At 39.5% G+C, this 14,983-nt stretch overlaps 1 protein-coding gene across 5 annotated transcripts in view; it reads left to right on the top strand.

Moving 5' to 3' along the window:
- PRDM16 (PR/SET domain 16) overlaps window positions 1-14,983 on the top strand; it is a 2,576,872-nt gene that overhangs the window by 1,862,692 nt on the left and 699,197 nt on the right. The gene's annotated exons all lie outside the window — the stretch shown is intronic.

Below are 14,983 nucleotides of genomic sequence, written 5' to 3'. Positions count from 1 at the left end.
GTGTATTTCAAACAAGAGCCTTTTCAACACTTCTTACCTACAAGATTTGTGTAAGTTACTTACATATAGTTACACAGTGTGTAAGTGGGGGTTGTATGAATTTACCCAGTTTCTTCAATGTGTAACAAGAAATATACACAGCTCATCATCTCAGTCCACTGTGCATTACTGCCACCCAAAGTTCTATGTAGACAGACGTATACTTCATTAATTCCTGCTAGTGACATAGCTGACAGGGTCACATGCCAGACCATAAACTGTAATGGCACTGAGTATTAACTGTATCAACCCTCACCTATCTATCTGTACAATCTCTGGCATAGCTGAAAAGCAGTATGTAAACTATAACATCCCATCTGTCTATCTGTGCAATCTATGACATAGCTGGAAAACAGTATGTACGTATCCCACAGACTAAAATTGTGTTTCTACACAGCCATTAAACAGACTAGATTTTATTTACTTCTTTCATTATTTTACATCTTGTTCCCCTGTTAATTAGCAATGTCTTTTATGTAAAACTGTCCTATCAAGATTTGCTTTCGACTAACTCAGATCCATGTGCTTTCTTTTCAATCATATATATAAAGACAATTCTTCTTTCTCAATATGCTTCTGCCTTCTGTTCCTTTTAAGTGCTTGGGTCCTGGCTGCAAAACATCAGCTATTCGGTCCACTTATCGATTACAAATATAATAATAAATAAATAAATAAACAAACAAAAACTTATTTACAAAATTAGAAGACTCAAAGTATGTGCACACTAAAACCCACTTTTCATTTGATAGGTCAGTAAAAGTAAAACAACGTTCCATATGTAAATAGTGATTGTTAAATACTGACTGCCTCCTGTATGTGTACACAGTAGAGCTTGTGTTGAGTTTTGTCCACCTGAATACCCCTCAGCTGCATTGCACTGCATCTACCACATGGTTAAGAAGTGTGTGTTAATAAAGTTATCAGCAGTGTCATGATGGAGCATTTGTTCCTATTTATATCCACATGGTTAAGAAGTGTGTGTTAATAAAGTCATCATCAGCAGTGTCATGATAGAGTGTTGGTTCCTATTAATATCCACATGGTTAAGAAGTGTGTGTTAATAAAGTCATCATCAGCAGTGTCATGATGGAGTGTTGGTTCCTATTTATATCCACATGGTTAAGAAGTGTGTGTTAATAAAGTTATCAGCAGTGTCATGATGGAACATTTGTTCCTATTTATATCCACATGGTTAAGAAGTGTGTGTTAATAAAGTCATCATCAGCAGTGTCATGATAGAGTGTTGGTTCCTATTTATATCCACATGGTTAAGAAGTGTGTGTTAATAAAGTCATCATCAGCAGTGTCATGATGGAGTGTTGGTTCCTATTTATATCCACATGGTTAAGAAGTGTGTGTTAATAAAGTCATCATCAGCAGTGTCGTGATGGAGCATTGGTTCCTATTTATATCCACATGGTTAAGAAGTGTGTGTTAATAAAGTTATCATCAGCAGTGGCATGATAGAGCGTTGGTTCCTATTTATATCCACATGGTTAAGAAGTGTGTGTTAATAAAGTTATCATCAGCAGTGTCATGATAGAGCATTGGTTCCTATTTATATCCACATGGTTAAGAAGTGTGTGTTAATAAAGTTATCATCAGCAGTGTCATGATGGAGTGTTGGTTCCTATTTATATCCACATGGTTAAGAAGTGTGTGTTAATAAATTTATCATCAGCAGTGTCATGATGGAGTGTTGGCTCCTATTTATATCCACATGGTTAAGAAGTGTGTGTTAATAAAGTTATCATCAGCAGTGTCATGATGGAGCGTTGGTTCCTATTTATATCCACATGGTTAAGAAGTGTGTGTTAATAAAGTTATCATCAGCAGTGTCATGATGGAGTGTTGGTTCATATTTATATCCACATGGTTAAGAAGTGTGTGTTAATAAAGTCATCATCAGCAGTGTCATGATGGAGTGTTGGCTCCTATTTATATACACATGGTTAAGAAGTGTGTGTTAATAAAGTTATCATCAGCAGTGTCATGATGGAGCATTGGTTCCTATTTATATCCACATGGTTAAGAAGTGTGTGTTAATAAAGTCATCATCAGCAGTGTCATGATGGAGTGTTGGTTCCTATTTATATACACATGGTTAAGAAATCTGTGTTAATAAAGTTATCATCAACAGTGTTATGATGGAGTGTTGGTTCCTATTTATATCCACATGGTTGAGAAGTGTCTGTTAATAAAGTCATCATCAGCAGTGTCGTGATGGAGCATTGGTTCCTATTTCTATCCACATGGTTAAGAAGTATGTGCTAATAAAGTCATCATCAGCAGTGTCATGATGGAGTGTTGGTTCCTATTTATATCCACATGGTTAAGAAGTGTGTGTTAATAAAGTCATCATCAGCAGTGTCATGATGGAGTGTTGGTTCCTATTTATATCCACATGGTTAAGAAGTGTGTGTTAATAAAGTTATCATCAGCAGTGTCATGATGGAGTGTTGGTTCCTATTTATATCCACATGGTTAAGAAGTGTGTGTTAATAAAGTTATCATCAGCAGTGTCATGATGGAGCGTTGGTTCCTATTTATATCCACATGGTTAAGAAGTGTGTGTAAATAAAGTCATCATCAGCAGTGTCATGATGGAGTGTTGGCTCCTATTTATATCCACATGGTTAAGAAGTGTGTGTTAATAAAGTTATCAGCAGTGTCATGATGGAGTGTTGGCTCCTATTTATATCCACATGGTTAAGAAGTGTGTGTTAATAAAGTCATCATCAGCAGTGTCATGATGGAGTGTTGGTTCCTATTTATATCCACATGGTTAAGAAGTGTGTGTTAATAAAGTCATCATCAGCAGTGTCATGATGGAGTGTTAGTTCCTATTTATATCCACATGGTTAAGAAGTGTGTGTTAATAAAGTTATCATCAGCAGTATCATGATGGAGCGTTGGTTCCTATTTATATCCACATGGTTAAGAAGTGTGTGTTAATAAAGATATCATCAGCAGTGTCATGATGGAGTGTTGGCTCCTATTTATATCCACATGGTTAAGAAGTGTGTGTTAATAAAGTCATCATCAGCAGAGTCATGATGGAGTGTTGGTTATCAGCAGTGTCATGATGGAGTGTTGGTTCCTATTTATATCCACATGGTTAAGAAGTGTGTGTTAATAAAGTCATCAGCAGCAGTGTCATGATGGAGTGTTGGTTCCTATTTATAGCCACATGGTTAAGAAGTGTGCGTTAATAAAGTTATCATCAGCAGTGTCATGATGGAGCGTTGGTTCCTATTTATATCCACATGGTTAAGAAGTGTGTGTTAATAAAGTTATCATCAGCAGTGTCATGATGGAGCGTTAGTTCCTATTTATATCCACATGGTTAAGAAGTGTGTGTTAATAAAGTCATCATCAGCAGTGTCATGATGGAGTGTTGGTTCCAATTTATATCCACATGGTTAAGAAGAGCGTGTTAATAAAGTTATCATCAGCAGTGTCATGATGGAGCATTGGTTCCTATTTATATCCACATGGTTAAGAAGTTTGTGTTAATAAAGTTATCATCAGCAGTATCATGATGGAGTGTTGGTTCCTATTTATATCCACATGGTTAAGAAGTGTGTGTTAATAAAGTTATCATCAGCAGTGTCATGATGGAGTGTTGGCTCCTTTTTACATCGACATGGTTAAGAAGTGTGTGTTAATAAAGTCATCATCAGCAGTGTCATGATGGAGTGTTGGTTCCTATTTATATCCACATGGTTAAGAAGTGTGTGTTAATAAAGTCATCATCAGCAGTGTCATGATTGAGTGTTAGTTCCGATTTATATCCACATGGTTAAGAAGTGTGGGTTAATAAAGTCATCATCAGCAGTGTCATGATGGAGTGTTGGTTCCTATTTATATCCACATGGTTAAGAAGTGTGTGTTAATAACTCAGCTTTGGCCGGCTAAGAACTTGCTATATTCAACTGGACGTATAAGAGAATTTAAGTACCTTTATCTGCTCTTTTTTTTTCAAAACAATACAGAATTTAAATTGATTTTAACTGTGTGGAAGGAATATTAGCTGAACTGGAAGTTAGTCAGTGTTTGCTGAATTTTGTTATTTGCTAGTAATTACAGGTGTGGGGGTAGTCACATTCTTTGATTTCCTGTCCTTGCCTATTTAAGTGGTACAGTGTGAAATATTTTCTGCTTAAAAACCTCAGCTTTGGCGCGCTAAGAACTTGCTATATTCAACTGGACGTATAAGAGAATTTAAGTACCTTTATCTGCTCTTTTTTTTCAAAAAATACAGTATTTAAATTGATTTTAACTGTGTGGAAGGAATATTAGCTGAACTGGAAGTTAGTCAGTGTTTGCTGAATTTTGTTATTTGCTAGTAATTACAGATGTGGGGGTAGTCACATTCTTTGATTTCCTGTCCTTGCCTATTTAAGTGGTACAGTGTGAAATATTTTCTGCTTAAAAACCTCAGCTTTGGCCGGCTAAGAACTTGCTATATTCAACTGGACGTATAAGAGAATTTAAGTACCTTTATCTGCTCTTTTTTTTTCAAAAAATACAGTATTTAAATTGATTTTAACTGTGTGGAAGGAATATTAGCTGAACTGGAAGTTAGTCAGTGTTTGCTGAATTTTGTTATTTGCTAGTAATTACAGGTGTGGGGGTAGTCACATTCTTTGATTTCCTGTCCTTGCCTATTTAAGTGGTACAGTGTGAAATATTTTCTGCTTAAAAACCTCAGCTTTGGCCGGCTAAGATCTTGCTATATTCAACTGGACGTATAAGAGAATTTAAGTACCTTTATCTGCTCTTTTTTTCAAAAAATACAGTATTTAAATTGATTTTAACTGTGTGGAAGGAATATTAGCTGAACTGGAAGTTTTCACTCTGCTCTTTAGTGTGGAAGGAATATTAGCTGAACTGGAAGTTAGACAGTGTTTGCTGAATTTTGTTATTTGCTAGTAATTACAGGTGTGGGGGTAGTCACATTCTTTGATTTCCTGTCCTTGCCTATTTAAGTGGTACAGTGTGAAATATTTTCTGCTTAAAAACCTCAGCTTTGGCCGGCTAAGAACTAGTTATATTCAACTGGACGTATAAGAGAATTTAAGTACCTTTATCTGCTCTTTTTTTCAAAAAAATACAGTATTTAAATTGATTTTAACTGTGTGGAAGGAATATTAGCTGAACTGGAAGTTTTCACTCTGCTCTTCAGTGTGGAAGGAATATTAGCTGAACTGGAAGTTAGTCAGTGTTTGCTGAATTTTGTTATTTGCTAGTAATTACAGGTGTGGGGGTAGTCACATTCTTTGATTTCCTGTCCTTGCCTATTTAAGTGGTACAGTGTGAAATATTTTCTGCTTAAAAACCTCAGCTTTGGCCGGCTAAGAACTAGCTATATTCAACTGGACGTATAAGAGAATTTAAGTACCTTTATCTTCTCTTTTTTTTCAAAAAAATACAGTATTTAAATTGATTTTGACTGTGTGGAAGGAATATTAACTGAACTGGAAGTTTTCACTCTGCTCTTTAGTGGCCTTGCAACTGCCCGCCCCTCTTGTAAATTTGTGTTTGGATACTCCTTCTGGGCCCATCTCATTTGCTCACTCAACTGAGTGCAGTGAGATCATATTCTGATTTCAGGCACTCCTACTGTGTACAAAGAGAGCATCTGGGAAACAGAAAAAAAAAAATGTAAGCTTGTTTCCTGCCTTTCCTGTTAAGTGGTATAGACTATTTGTAGGCTTCTGAGCCCCCAAGCCCTTCTGTGTTGGAGGGAAGCCTTCTAGCTTAGTTTTTTTTCTTATAACTAGCCAGTTTTCTAGTTTCAGCACTCAAATCTGTTTCTTTGATCTCAGCACTTGTTCAGAAAAAAAAAAAAAAAAAAATGTCATCTGCTTTTACTGTACTTGTGTTTCTACCTACTTTATTTTACTTTTGCATCATCTTAAAAGTACTCAATTGTATTTATTACTGCTTGGTGTAACTCATTCTAAGCTGTTTGGTTTAAACACTTGGGCTTCGGACCAGTTGTTTTGCACTGAGAGGGTTTGTGGTCTGCACTGTAGTGGCAGAACAGGTAGCTTACATCCTTCTAGGTTGGGAACTGCTGATTGAGGGCTCAGTGTCTGTTATTCTAAAAGTGTATTAATTCTGGTTTAATCATTTGGGCTTTCAGGCCAGTTATTTTACATTAAGAGGGTTCGTGGTCTGCACTCTTGTGGGAGGAGAGGCTGGACTCTGCCCTTCTGAGCTGGGAATTTCTGGTTGAAGGCTTATAGTGCATGCATATCTGAACTGCTTCTTACTGAAGTTGGTGCGCCTTGTTTGCTGTGGCATAGACTGGATTCGGGCCTGCTGGATCTAGCTTTGTTTGTGTAACTTGAGCACTAATCCAGGCATTCTCTAAAGTATTCAATTGTATTTATTACTGCTTGGTAGTAACTTGATTAAAGTGCAGCTATCATTCTAAGCCTTTTGGATTAAGCACTTGGGCTTCAGACCAGTTGTTTTACATTAGGAAGGTTTGTGGCATGCACTGTGGTGGCAGGACAGGTAGCTTTCATCCTTCTAAGTTGGGAACTGCTGACTGAGAGCCCAGTGTCTGTTATTCTTAAGGTGTATTAGTTCTGGTTTAAGCACTTGGGCTTCAGGCCAGTTATTTTACATTAAGAAGGTTTGTGGTCTGCACTCTTGTGGGAGAAGAGGCTGGACTCTGCCCTTCTGAGCTGGGAATTTCTGGTTAAAGGTTTATAGTGCCTGAATATTTGAACTGTATCTTACTGAAATTGGTACACCTTGTTTGCTGTAGCATAGACTAGATCCAGGCCTGCTGAATCTAGCTTTGTTTATATGCTTGTTGTTTGTTGGCTTGTTATTTCCCTGGAACGCTAATTCCACCTAATACGTGGCTTCTCAGCGCTTCTGTGGATCACTAGTGATATCTGCATTGCTTACTGTACTTATTTCCTTGTTTCACTTGAAAGAAAGTTACTGTTTGTCATTTTTTGCATTTACGTTACCTGTAACACATTGCACTTAAGTTACCTGGCACTTGCTCACTAAAGCAATTATATAAGTCAGCACTAAAAATTAAAAGCACTACACCCTCACTCCCAACTGGCCCTGGTTTTCAATTATTAAGGAATTCCCAATATTATTCTAGCATGTCCAAAGGTCAGTTGTCAATCTCCTCTCTGGTCCAGCTGGTGAATATGGGAATCTTGAGGCAATGTTACAACTGCCTCATGTACACAGACAACCCTCTCCTCCTCCCAACAAATTCCAACACATGTGAGAGATGCAACCATATAGCCAAACTGGAGGCTAAGCTCTCTCAACTCAGTACTGGCATAACCAGTCAGGAGGAGAAGGAAACCACACTCACTACAATTCCAGTCTCACATAGACCTACCACGACAGCAAACCAAACACATAATCACACAAAAACATACTCGGAGGCTCTAAATAAAGATCTGCCAAAGCAGCAGAGACCTCCAAAGCAGACACCCAAGCAGCCGCTACCCCAAAACAAAACACGTGCAACACATATCTCACAAAGCCAGTGTGCCAAACAGTCACAGCCCTTAAGACTAAACAACACACCTGATACACTTCTAATAGGTGACTCTATCATCAGGCACACTGACCAGCTCACCAGGCTGAACAAGGAGAGGGTCACGGTGAGCAGCCTGTCGGGTGCTAGGATCCACCACATAACACAAGCACTCAGGTCACTCCAAGGCAAGTACAAATATGACTCAGTCATTGTCCATGCTGGTGTGAATGACCTGAGACGTACCTCCCTGGACTACATGAAAAGAGACATAAAGGAGCTCTCTGAGCATGTAGCCCAGGCCGGTATGACCCTGACCTTGAGTAGCATCTTACCCTCACCAAGAATGATGCCACAATATGAAGACAAGATGATCAATTTCAACAATTGGCTTAAGTACTGGTGTCATTCAAAGGGGATCCAATGTCTGTCAGCTTGGGATGATATGCTCGACAAGCCACGATGCTTCGCTAGGGATGGCTTGCACCTGTCACCTTTGGGCTTTCGGATATTGGCAAAGGCTCTTGCTACCCCTAGTGCCTTTTTAGGCAAGGCTCAAAAGACAAACCCACCTCCATAGGTATCACAAGGGTTAAGAAACTAAGAGTAATGCTACTCAACGACAGAAGTCTAAACCTCAAGATGCACGCACTCGAAACTCTCCTTAGCATGGAGAACATCGATATCTGTGCAGTAACAGAAACCCGGTTCAGGGCTCGAGAGCACCCCAGCACTACCAGGTTATACCTCATACCATGCTTTTCGCCCCAAAACTTGGACCAAACCATAAAAGGAGGGAGTATCGATATTCATCAAAGATACCCACACCTCCAGGTTGGTGGCAAAGCACGAAGCATCAGAGACTATCCATGTGCAACTAACAGTGGGTAAAACTGCCTTCCAGTTTATAGCCTGCTACAGACCACCCTCCCAAACCCAGGAACTCCACTCGGCCTTCCTGAGAACACTGGAAAATATGAAGGTCTCTCCAAACACCATTATATTGGGCGACTTCAATTACCCAAACATAGACTGGGAGCATTACTCTAGCTCCAACACCCTAGCCCAAAGGCTCCTAGAATTTATAAACTCAAATGCTATGGAACAACTTGTTACCACTCCCACAAGAGGGGAAACATACTGGACCTGATCATCACCAACATGGGGACTCTATGCTCCAGACCAGAAGTGTATCCCTCACTGGTAAGATCAGACCATAAACTAATCTCACTGGATATTCACATCCCGACCCCACCCCTTGCCCAGAAAACCACAGTGAAAAACTTCTCTAAAGCAAATTTCACACTCCTCAAAACTGAGGTGGAATCCTTCAAAGCCCCGGGCCTGTGGAAAATACGCCCAGACCGCAGAATCCTTTATAAACGCATTCTATGGACACCTTCAGGAATGCATGGATCATGCGATCCCAAATAAAACCAAGACCCAATCCTCCAAAGGCAGACGTCCTGTCTGGTGGACCCCAGCCATAAACAAACTATACAATAGAAGGAGGAAGCTACTAAATGATAGAGCAAAATCCCAAAAAGGGAAGGCATCACTGATCAGTATTAGCAAAAAACTACGGGCACACATAAAATTGTCTAAGGCCAGCTTCGAGAGAAAAATTGCACATGACACTAAGGAGAATCACAAGGCTTTCTTTAGTTATGTTAGGAACCTGGGTGGTAATTCCCAGATATGCTCAGAATTAGTCCAAAATGACAAAAAATACACCGAACCCACAGACATTGCCAACATCCTAGCTGACAGGTTCAGCGCAAACTCCCCTCCCCACCAAAGGGCAAATATCTATCCCAGCAGAGTGCTGCCCCTGACATCTCAGATGCTCAGGTAAAGCCGCCTCTCCAAAGCAAAAACACAGCATCAATGGGACCAGATGGTGTCCCGGCTGCGCCCTACATGAACTCCAAGAAGAGCTAAACCCAAACATAAAACTACTGTTCAATCTCAGCCTTACTACAGGATATGTGCCCAAAGAGTGGCGTACAGCAACAGTGGTCCCTCTCCATAAAGGTGGTGCCTCAACGGATCCTGGAAACTATCGCCCCATAAGCCTGACTAGCTTGGTCTGCAAAGCTATGGAAAGGATCATCATGGACCTCATAAATAAAGATATTGGGGACCTACAAACACTGGATCCTACCCAGTTTGGCTTTGTTAAGGGCAGATCCTGCCTCTTAAACCTGGTTGATTTCTTTGAAACAGTCACCAAGGCCATTGACGAGGGGAAGGTGGTCCACACAGCCTACCTGGACCTCGCAAAAGCCTTTGATGCAATATCCCACTCGGGCATTATAGATAAGCTCACCAGCTTAAATATAAACCCCTATGTCACTAGATGGATTGCAAACTGGCTCAAGGACAGAACCCACATGGTTAGAATTGCTAGAGCCATGTCAGACTCCAAACCAGTTACAAGTGGTGTCCCACAAGGCTCAGTCCTGGGACCTCTCTTGTTCGGTATATATTTCTCGGAGGTACAGGCCAACACAGAAGGACTGTGGCTGACCAAGTTCGCAGATGACTGCAAACTGGGCACCATAATCGACTCTCCAGCCGACACAAGCATCCTCCAAAAGGGCCTCATAGAAACAGACAACTGGTGCCAGAGCCATGGCCTCAAGCTAAATGCCAAAAGTATATAGTCATCCCTTTGGCAAAAACAAAGTGCCCACAAATTACCACATAGGTGGTAACCCATTAAGTACAGAAGAAGTAATTAGGGACCTGGGGACCCAAGTTGATAGCAATCTCTCATTTGACAACCACGTGGCCAAAGTGGTTAGAAAAACATTTTATATAGCCCACCTAATCATGAAGGGATTCACATCTAGATCAGGGAGGTCATCGTGCCTCTTTACTCATCCCTCATCAGGCCCATAATTGAGTACAATGCCCCTTTTGGGATGTACCTTACCAGACACCTGCAGCAACTGGAAAGACCCCAAAAGTACCTCACCAAGAGGATCAAAGGGCTCAAACAGATGCCATATGCTGCCCGGTTAAAGAAACTCCAGCTCTACTCAGTGGCATACCGCCTGTTCAGAGGCAATCTGTGCCTGACGATAAAGCCATGTCCAACCCGAATTAATGGACATGCTGCACCTCAGAAAATCCAAATCCCATCGAGCTACGCTTGAGAGACTTGAACCTCAGCACTGAAATAAATAGGACATGCTGGAGGGACAGATTCATAACCCAGAGGCTCCCTTCACTCTGGAATAAAATCCCAGTCCAGGTTAGGCAGAGTCCCTCATTGACTCTCTTCAAGAGGAATCTTGATGAGTGGATGGGAGATCGTAGGTTTACCCCGGGTATCCCTTCTGTGTCACTGTTAGACAGAGGCACAGTATACTAACCTCGAAAAAGGGCATAGCAAAATAAATTTAAAATGGGTGGCGAAAGCCAAACACATTCTGGCTAGGCTTATAAATGCCCTAGGGCAGATAGCCTAGTATGAACCTATGAACCTATGAACCTATAATAAAGTTATCATCAGCAGTGTCATGATGGAGTGTTGGTTCCTATTTATATCCACATGGTTAAGAAGTGTGTGTTAATAAAGTCATCATCAGCAGTGTCATGATGGAGTGTTGGTTCCTATTTATATCCACATGGTTAAGAAATGTGTGTTAATAAAGTCATCATCAGCAGTGTCATGATGTAGTGTTGGTTCCTATTTATATCCACATGGTTAAGAAGTGTGTGTTAATAAAGATATCATCAGCAGTGTCATGATGGAGTGTTGTTTCCTATTTATATCCACATGGTTAAGAAGTGTGTGTTAATAAAGTTATCAGCAGTGTCATGATGGAGTATTGGCTCCTATTTATATCCACATGGTTGAGAAGTGTGTGTTAATAAAGTCATCATCAGCAGTGTCATGATGGAGCATTGGTTCCTATTTATATCCACATGGTTAAGAAGTGTGTGTTAATAAAGTCATCATCAGCAGTGTCATGATGGAGCGTTGGTTCCTATTTATATCCACATGGTTAAGAAGTGTGTGTTAATGAAGTTATCATCAGCAATGTCGTGATGGAGCATTGGTTCCTGTTTATGTTAGTAAATCAGAGAATTTCTCAAGAAACATTTTGTTGTACTCTGTATAGCTCTATCGAGGTCTCTTCAGGAAGGAATTTACATGTATGTCTTACATATGATTTTAAAATGTTAGCTGCAGCCTAAAATAATTTAGGTACTAGGTATAGTTAGTGAAATACAATAAGAAGCCATGGGAACATTAAATACATTGATGGTGAGAGACAGATGCATTCTTATCATTTTTATATGACTGATGCATATACAATGCTAGAGATGCAGGAGCGTATGTCTCAGTAATGTGTTTCCACATCTATTTTGGCTTTGCAGAAGAGCATGATGTGAGTTTTAATTTCCTCCAAGTCAAAGATATATGCAGAGTCACTGCTTTTACAACAGAAAACAGCACTGGTGTTATTATGTTGCATTTCCTGATACTCTGACTGTAAGTGCGTGTTTAATAAGTGAGTCTTTAATGATATAGTTTGGAAGAGGTTACAGAAACTGAGCACTTACATTTCTTAAGCCCATGTTTTGATGACACAAAAAGAGACATAACAAGGACAATATAAAGGCACTAACCACACAAAGAGAGCACACTAAACAGACAACTTGTCTTTTCTACTGTCATAGCTATGTAATGCAAAAAGGCATTTATCAAGTAATGTGAAAAAATGGGAAACTGGCTTTATTATACCTCATGCTTCATGAGTTTAAAGAGAATATACTGGTTTCTGAGTTTACAGTTTTGTACATTAAAAACTTCACACAAAGAAAAAAAAATACTTAGAAAGATATCCCTTTCACCTGAAGTTCTGGAAGAAAATAAAGGCAACATTAGAAAGCTAAAGTAAATAAATGTCATACCTTGTTTTACCTTATAGAACCCTTTTTGTCAGACGCAGGATGTTGGTCATAACTAAACCAGTTATTTTTAGTGAGCATATTTTTTTGTTTCTATACAGTATCTGTGCAAAAGCTATCAATGTAATCCTATATGCCTTTCCATCTTATCAAAAGATACAATTCTATGTGGAAAAAATGCAATTGACATTATCATGTCAAAAACGTTTTCCCCTCAGAATGTCTTTCTGTCATATCACATGTATGCTAACTATATCTCTCCTTACATTAGGGCTAACTTTTCCTTGAACTACTCATTTGAACTATTCTGTGTCTCATATACACACACACACACACACTCTCTCTCTCTCTCCCTCTCACACACACACACACACACACACACACACACACACACACACACACACACACACACACACACACACACACACACACACACACACACACACACACACACAAAAGGATATGTATGGAGAAACTGATCTGCACACAACAGTTTCCTTATGATCTGGTAGCCTCAGAAGCGTAAAGACACTTAAGAGTTAATATTACAGTTTTTGTGAACCCCCTCCCCCAGTCCAGCTAGCTTTTCACACTAATCCCCTCATAATAGCCCCTTTTCTACAGATTGTATCTGTCCAGTGCATTAATGGGACCCTTTGGTGTCAAGCAATTCAGCAAATATGGGCCAGCCGGCTGTGGAGAGAGCCTTTTTTTCTGAGGCTGTCTGTTAATGATCTTTTTCCCCTCTGATTTAGCTCCCTGCTGCAAGGACAAAATTAAAACTACAGCGGACGGAGAAATAGTTATTTGCTACCCAGGCAATTACATACTTTCAAAACTTCTCCCTGTCACACAGGAGGCCAGATGTTTTTTTTTTATAGAAAACAGATCTCAACAGCATTTTAATTATCATGGTTCTGTCAAAAATGAGTGAAATTATGAATGATCAAAAAGTAAAATACAAGAGGAACAATAAGCTGCATATGAGTTTTTATTCTCCTCAATAAAATGTTATAGCCCTTTAAAGGAATGAGATACATTAAAATGTAATGATTCATTAATGTCTGATTTAGCACACCTGTGGAATGTGACCCTCAACTTCAATCACCGGCTAAGAGATGAAGCTGTAAATTCACTTGATGGATAAATGCACTGCTGTTCTTATAATCTTACATGATATTACAAACATTCTTCAATAACAGAAAAAAAGAAGGGAAAAAAACTAACTGCACCAGTGTGTTTTCCACTATGACTGGCCGAAAATGAATGCAGTGACGTTTGCAATCTCCAAACTATATTCATCAAAAACAACCTGCCAAAAAATAATTTTTTAAGTATTTTTGCAGTGGGCAAACCATCCACCCCCCCCCCGACTTATATGTACCAAGTCCATGGTTCTACTATCTCAAAAAAGGGGGAATCCCCCCCCAAAAGGGAATCACTTCCTGCACAACTTGACGACAGTGATTTTCTATGAGGCAACTCTGTTCATGGGCAAGTTGAACCTTGGGAAGGTGAAGCTCAAGTGTTCAGTTTTTATCCAGCAGATGTGTAAAAATGTGTGTGTGTGTGTGTGTGTGTGTGTGTGTGTGTGTGTGTGTGTGTGTGTGTGTGTGTGTGTGTGTGTGTGTGTATGTGGTTATGCATGTAGACGTGTGTTTGTGCAAGTGTATATGTTTGTACGTGTGTGTGTGTGTGTGCGTATGTGTTTGTGTGTTTTAGTATGTGTGTGTGTGTGTGTGTGTGTATGTGTCTGTGTGTGTATGATACATGTGTGTGAACATGCATATGGTTGTGCATGTATGCATTTGTACATGTCTTTGTGCATGTGTGTGTGTGTGTGTGTGTGTGTGTGTGTGTGTGTGTGTGTGTATGTGTGATACGTGTGTGAACATGCATATGGTTGTGCAAGTATGCATTTGTACATGACATTGTGCATTTGTGTGTGTGTGTGTGTGTGTGTGTGTGTGTGTGTGTGTGTGTGTGTGTGTGTGTGTGTGTCTGCTTATGTGTTTGTGTGTTTGTAGTGTATTTGGTAAAGACTAATTTAGCCATTTGATGCTAATGTTACTTTTTGGTGGATAAATATACAGAAAATATTCAAGACTGATGTTTGACCAAAGATCTGGAATTTATTTTTGACAACAGTTAGTAATTTTTAAGAATAATAATAGGATTAGGCCTTTTAAAGTACCCCTTATTCAAAGCTACTGTGTGCCAGATCCATGCTTCCTGAATATATTTCTTAGTTGTCTCTAATTAAGGGAACATTTTGGGCATATTTATACTTGGATGCTAGAACTATTCTTGATTCAAAATGGTAGTAGTACAGAATGAGACAGAAGACCTTGTGTTCCCCAGTTGTCATTTAGAAGTATTCACAAATAGGTTTCTTAGAAGCAAAATTTCCCTTTATAAAATCTCTTTGCAGATGGCAGTCAGATGTGGTGGTAGGCATATACAAGGTTTTCAGCCTATTGACATGCATAC

Source organism: Protopterus annectens, chromosome 2.part1 (assembly GCF_019279795.1).
Source record: "Protopterus annectens isolate FY-2018-M chromosome 2.part1, PAN1.0, whole genome shotgun sequence".
NCBI classification, from domain to species: Eukaryota; Metazoa; Chordata; order Ceratodontiformes; family Protopteridae; genus Protopterus; species Protopterus annectens.
The sequence above is the reverse complement of the archived record's forward strand: the minus strand, read 5'-3'. Positions and strand labels throughout refer to the sequence as shown.